Source organism: Littorina saxatilis, linkage group LG12 (genome assembly GCF_037325665.1).
Source record: "Littorina saxatilis isolate snail1 linkage group LG12, US_GU_Lsax_2.0, whole genome shotgun sequence".
In the NCBI taxonomy this organism is placed as follows: domain Eukaryota; kingdom Metazoa; phylum Mollusca; class Gastropoda; order Littorinimorpha; family Littorinidae; genus Littorina; species Littorina saxatilis.
Window position 1 is genome coordinate 74994451 of NC_090256.1, and position 5880 is coordinate 75000330.

The 5880-nt window shown below is 44.1% G+C and overlaps 2 long non-coding RNA genes across 2 annotated transcripts in view; one reads left to right on the forward strand and one right to left on the reverse strand.

Annotated features, from left to right (window-relative positions):
* Positions 1-5880, reverse strand: part of LOC138982765 (uncharacterized) — a 265337-nt gene that overhangs the window by 184813 nt on the left and 74644 nt on the right. The gene's annotated exons all lie outside the window — the stretch shown is intronic.
* LOC138982762 (uncharacterized) lies at positions 1733-3430 on the forward strand. Its single transcript, XR_011460965.1, has 2 exons — positions 1733-2476; positions 2836-3430. It is a non-coding gene; the product is annotated as an uncharacterized lncRNA (long non-coding RNA).

Sequence of the window (5880 nt, forward strand, 5' to 3'; positions counted from 1 at the left end):
ATCGGTAACCAGCCAAGATTGTGGCATCGGTACTTACCAGCGTTGTTGTTCGCGTGCCGCGAGATGCCAAATGCAAGTACGGGGTTTTCTCCATTCGAGTTACTTTTCGGCAGGAGGGCCAGAGGGCCAATGGATTTGTTGGCAAGTTCTTGGTTAGGACAGACAGAGAAAGATGAAGAGAAGCCTCTATACCAATATGTGTATGATCTGAAAAACTACTTGTCAGAGGTGTGTGAGGTCGTGGACAAAAACTTTGTGAAGACGGCGGTTAAAAACAAAGCATATCATGACAAAAACGCGAAAGATCGCAAGTTTCAAGTGGGTGATGAGGTGCTGTTGTTGTTGCCCTCAAGCTCAAACAAGTTGTTGATGTTGTGGAAAGGTCCCTTTTCTGTTGTGGAGGCTTTCCGAACAGACTACAAGATCAACGTGAATGGCAAAGTAAAGGTTTTCCATGCCAACATGTTGAAAAGGTATGTAAGACGCGCTGACAAGTATGCAGCTTGCGCAGCGGAAGTTGTTGATATAGAGACAGGTAGTGGATATCGCGAAAGCATTCCACTGAGATCTGACTGGGGCAGTCAGGATGTTGTCCCAAATAAATGGTGGGGAGAGGCAAATGTTGCAGTGTTACCTCCTACTGAGGAGAAGGAACCGTTGCCGTTGCCTACATTGCCCAGGGGGAAAGAAGAGACAATCAAGGACATTGTTTTTGATCCTGGGTTGACAGAGAGTCAAAAGGGTGAGATGGAACAGGTATTTGAAAAGGTGGGTGAGATTTTCAAAACAGACCCAGGATGCTTCAGGGGGAACTTAGTTCATGACATCAGACTGACAGATAAAGAACCAGTACGGAAAAAGCAATATCCTCTACCATTTGCATCTAAACAGACTCTAGAGCAGGAGGTGAGAATGATGCTAGAGTTAGACGTCATAGAGCCTTCTAGTTCGCCATATTGTGCACCTGTCGTGTTAGTGAAAAAGAAGGATGGATCAACCAGAGTGTGTTTAGACTTTAGAGGTTTGAACAGCATTACAGTGTTTGATGCGGAACCGATTCCTGATGTGGAAGAGCTGTTTGCAAGTTTGGCAGGGGGGGTCTATTTTACAAAGATAGACCTTGCGAAAGGTTATTGGCAAATTCCAGTAAATCCTCATGACAAAGAGAAGACAGCGTTTCAAACCCCACTGGGACTTTTCCAGTGGAAACGAATGCCATTTGGATTGTTGACTGCACCGGCAACGTTTGCCAGGATGATGAGAATGCTTGAGTTAGACAGGTTCAGTGGTCTAAATTTTTTTGATGATGTACTGGTGTCTAGCAAAGCGTGGAAGGAACATTTAGTGCACGTTGAAGGGGTTCTAAGGACATTGCATGAGCAGGGTCTGACGGTACGACCGTCAAAAGTGGAAGCTGGGTTTCAGGAACTGGAGTTTTTAGGTCATGTGGTGGGGAAAGGTCGGTTGAGACCGGAGACATCCAAGGTTCAAAAGATTTTGGAAGTATCGACACCTACTACCCAGAAACAAGTTCGTTCCCTGTTGGGTCTGGTTGGGTACTACCGGAGGTATGTACCGAACTTTGGTCAACTGACAGCGCCGATCTCTGACTTGCTCAAGAAAAAGTCTGGTAGACGTTTGAACTGGACAGCTGAGTGCGCTACTGCGTTGTGCGAGTTACAAAAGATCATTTCTTCATCGCCAGTGCTAGTTTTGCCGGACTTGGCTCTTCAGTTTGTTGTCTGCACTGATGCCAGCAATGTTGGTATAGGCGGTGTCTTGATGCAAGTGCATGAGGGAGTGTGTCAGCCCGTTGCATATGTCAGTAGAAAGCTGTTGGAACGAGAGACTCGGTACAGCACTATTGAGCGAGAGTGTTTGGCCATTGTGTGGACATTGTCGAAATTGTCACGGTACCTGTGGGGTCGCAAATTTATTTTGCAAACAGACCAAAAGCCACTGACATATTTGGCATCAGGAGCGTACAAAAACAGCCGAGTGATGCGGTGGTGTCTTTCACTGCAGGAGTTCGCATACGAGGTTCATCCAATAGCAGGAGACATGAACACTCTGGCAGACATGTTGTCCAGATCATTCGCAGATCAGAGCATACCATAGGAGCAGTGATGTTGGAAAAAGGCTGTTTGTTTTGATCAAAAGAAAACTCAAGAATTTTCTTTTTTCCCCGGGAAGGGGGATGTCACAAAGATGTGAGTAGCATATTTGTGAGGTGAAACCACGTCGTGTTTTTAACCTCCCTAAATGTTGTACAGGCGATGGTAGCTGACCGGACTGGCGTTATTCACGTGTTTCTTGTGTTCCACGCTTTAGCTTGATGTGAGTTGTGTTTGAGACATGTAGCTGGTCAGGGGTAACTAACGTCACAGCGTGTGAGATTTCCAACCGGGAAGGTTGTTCAGCGTGTGTCAGGCTTGTTCTGGGAACAAGTACTCTTTCAAGAGACGGGTCTCTTAAGGTAAATGATTTACTATGGTGTATATTATTGACGTTGGAATACATAGCTGGAGCGTAAAGGTTAGTGTGTATAAAGTGCACCCAATCTTAGTGTGAAGCGTTGAGAGAATTCTTGATGTAATTGTTAAACGGTTTTTCATGGGGAATTTCTTGAACATAATTGCTACGCATTTATGTTATGTTTAAGACGGTCATGCTTTGTATGGGGAGTGTTATTCATTGATTAAGTGTTAGTTTGGATATTGAATCTGTACGGAATGTGAACGTGGAATGAACGAGAATGTATGAGTGGTACATGAATGTTTGGAAGAAGAGATGGTTTTAGAGAATGTTGTATTAAGACTTGGTTAAATTCTTTAGGAGTTTCCATGAGGGATTTCCATGGCGTATAAGGGAGGGACCTTACACGAGAGAAGCGCTAGACGACGGTGGAAGCAAGGGACCACCTCGGCGCAGATGACTAGACGAGAGGAGTCTTCATCGATACCGGTCTTAGCTGACGACGGTTGTTTCCGCTACGGGCGGAAAGGTTTCTCGGGGAGAAACCTGGAAGATGTGTGTTGGCATCTTCAGTGAAAGGTGTGTGTCAGCATCTTCAGCGAAAGGTGTGTGGTAGCATCTCTGTGTGTCGGCATCTTCAGCGAAAGGTGTGTGTTAGCATCTCTGTGAGTTGGCACCTGAATTCATTATTCTACGAGGATTCAACGAGACAAGTAAGTGAACTGGCGACATGCAGTGAGCCGTGATACGAACTCGTGAGTGTCTGTTGGTACCTTCTTGTGTGCGTTAATCTATATTTGAGAAAGTATTGTTATAATATGTATTTACATGCCTTGAGTGAAGCTGGAAGATTGTGCGAACTGTGTGTTGAAAAGTTGTTCGTATATATTGATGTATTTAAAGTGAAGACGTATGTTGTTTTGGTTGAGGAAATAATGAGCCTGCATCCTCCCAAGTTCTGTTTTTGAAGTGTTTGGTGTGAAAGGGTAGAGACAGTGCAAAAGGGCAGAACACGCATAATAAATTCACATGCAAACCACTTCGTGACATACAGTGACAGTCAATGGTCATTCTACAGTGACAGTCAATGGTCATTCTACAGTGATAGTCAATGGTCATTCTACAGTGACAGTCAATGGTCATTCTACAGTGACAGTCAGTGGTCATTCTACAGTGACAGTCAGTGGTCATTCTACAGTGACAGTCAGTAGTCATTCTACAGTGACAGTCAGTGGTCATTCTACAGTGACAGTCAATGGTCATTCTACAGTGACAGTCAGTGGTCATTCTACAGTGACAGTCAATGGTCATTCTACAGTGACAGTCAGTAGTCATTCTACAGTGACAGTCAATGGTCATTCTACAGTGACAGTCAGTAGTCATTCTACAGTGACAGTCAGTAGTCATTCTACAGTGACAGTCAGTAGTCATTCTACAGTGACAGTCAATGGTCATTCTACAGTGACAGTCAATGGTCATTCTACAGTGACAGTCAATGGTCATTCTACAGTGACAGTCAGTAGTCATTCTACAGTGACAGTCAGTAGTCATTCTACAGTGACAGTCAATGGTCATTCTACAGTGACAGTCAGTAGTCATTCTACAGTGACAGTCAATGGTCATTCTACAGTGCTAGTCAGTGGTCATTGTACTGTGACAGTCAGTGGTCATTCTACAGTGACAGTCAATGGTCATTCTACAGTGACAGTCAATGGTCATTCTACAGTGACAGTCAGTGGTCATTCTACAGTGACAGTCAATGGTCATTCTACAGTGACAGTCAATGGTCATTCTACAGTGACAGTCAATGGTCATTCTACAGTGACAGTCAATGGTCATTCTACAGTGGCAGTCAATGGTCATTGTACAGTGACAGTCAATGGTCATTCTACAGTGACAGTCAATGGTCATTCTACAGTGACAGTCAGTGGTCATTGTACAGTGACAGTCAGTGGTCATTCTACAGTGACAGTCAGTGGTCATTCTACAGTGACAGTCAGTGGTCATTCTACAGTGACAGTCAATGGTCATTCTACAGTGGCAGTCAATGGTCATTCTACAGTGACAGTCAGTGGTCATTGTACAGTGACAGTCAGTGGTCATTCTACAGTGATAGTCAATGGTCATTCTACAGTGGCAGTCAATGGTCATTCTACAGTGGCAGTCAGTGGTCATTCTACAGTGACAGTCAGTGGTCATTCTACAGTGACAGTCAATAGTCATTCTACAGTGACAGTCAATGGTCATTCTACAGTGACAGTCAGTAGTCATTCTACAGTGACAGTCAATGGTCATTCTACAGTGGCAGTCAATGGTCATTCTACAGTGACAGTCAGTGGTCATTGTACAGTGACAGTCAGTGGTCATTCTACAGTGATAGTCAATGGTCATTCTACAGTGACAGTCAGTGGTCATTCTACAGTGACAGTCAGTGGTCATTCTACAGTGACAGTCAATGGTCATTGTACAGTGACAGTCAATGGTCATTGTACAGTGACAGTCAATGGTCATTCTACAGTGACAGTCAATGGTCATTCTACAGTGACAGTCAATGGTCATTCTACAGTGACAGTCAATGGTCATTCTACAGTGACAGTCAATGGTCATTCTACAGTGACAGTCAATGGTCATTCTACAGTGACAGTCAATGGTCATTCTACAGTGACAGTCAATGGTCATTCTACAGTGACAGTCAGTGGTCATTCTACAGTGACAGTCAGTGGTCATTCTACAGTGACAGTCAATGGTCATTCTACAGTGACAGTCAATGGTCATTCTACAGTGACAGTCAATGGTCATTCTACAGTGACAGTCAGTGGTCATTCTACAGTGGTAGTCAATGGTCATTCTACAGTGACAGTCAATGGTCATTCTACAGTGACAGTCAATGGTCATTCTACAGTGACAGTCAATGGTCATTCTACAGTGACAGTCAATGGTCATTCTACAGTGACAGTCAATGGTCATTCTACAGTGACAGTCAATGGTCATTCTACAGTGACAGTCAATGGTCATTCTACAGTGACAGTCAATGGTCATTCTACAGTGACAGTCAGTGGTCATTCTACAGTGACAGTCAGTGGTCATTCTACAGTGACAGTCAGTGGTCATTCTACAGTGACAGTCAGTGGTCATTCTACAGTGACAGTCAGTGGTCATTCTACAGTGACAGTCAGTGGTCATTCTACAGTGACAGTCAATGGTCATTCTACAGTGACAGTCAATGGTCATTCTACAGTGACAGTCAATGGTCATTCTACTGTGACAGTCAATGGTCATTCTACAGTGACAGTCAGTGGTCATTCTACAGTGACAGTCAATGGTCATTCTACAGTGACAGTCAATGGTCATTCTACAGTGACAGTCAATGGTCATTCTACAGTGGTAGTCAGTTACAAAAAACAA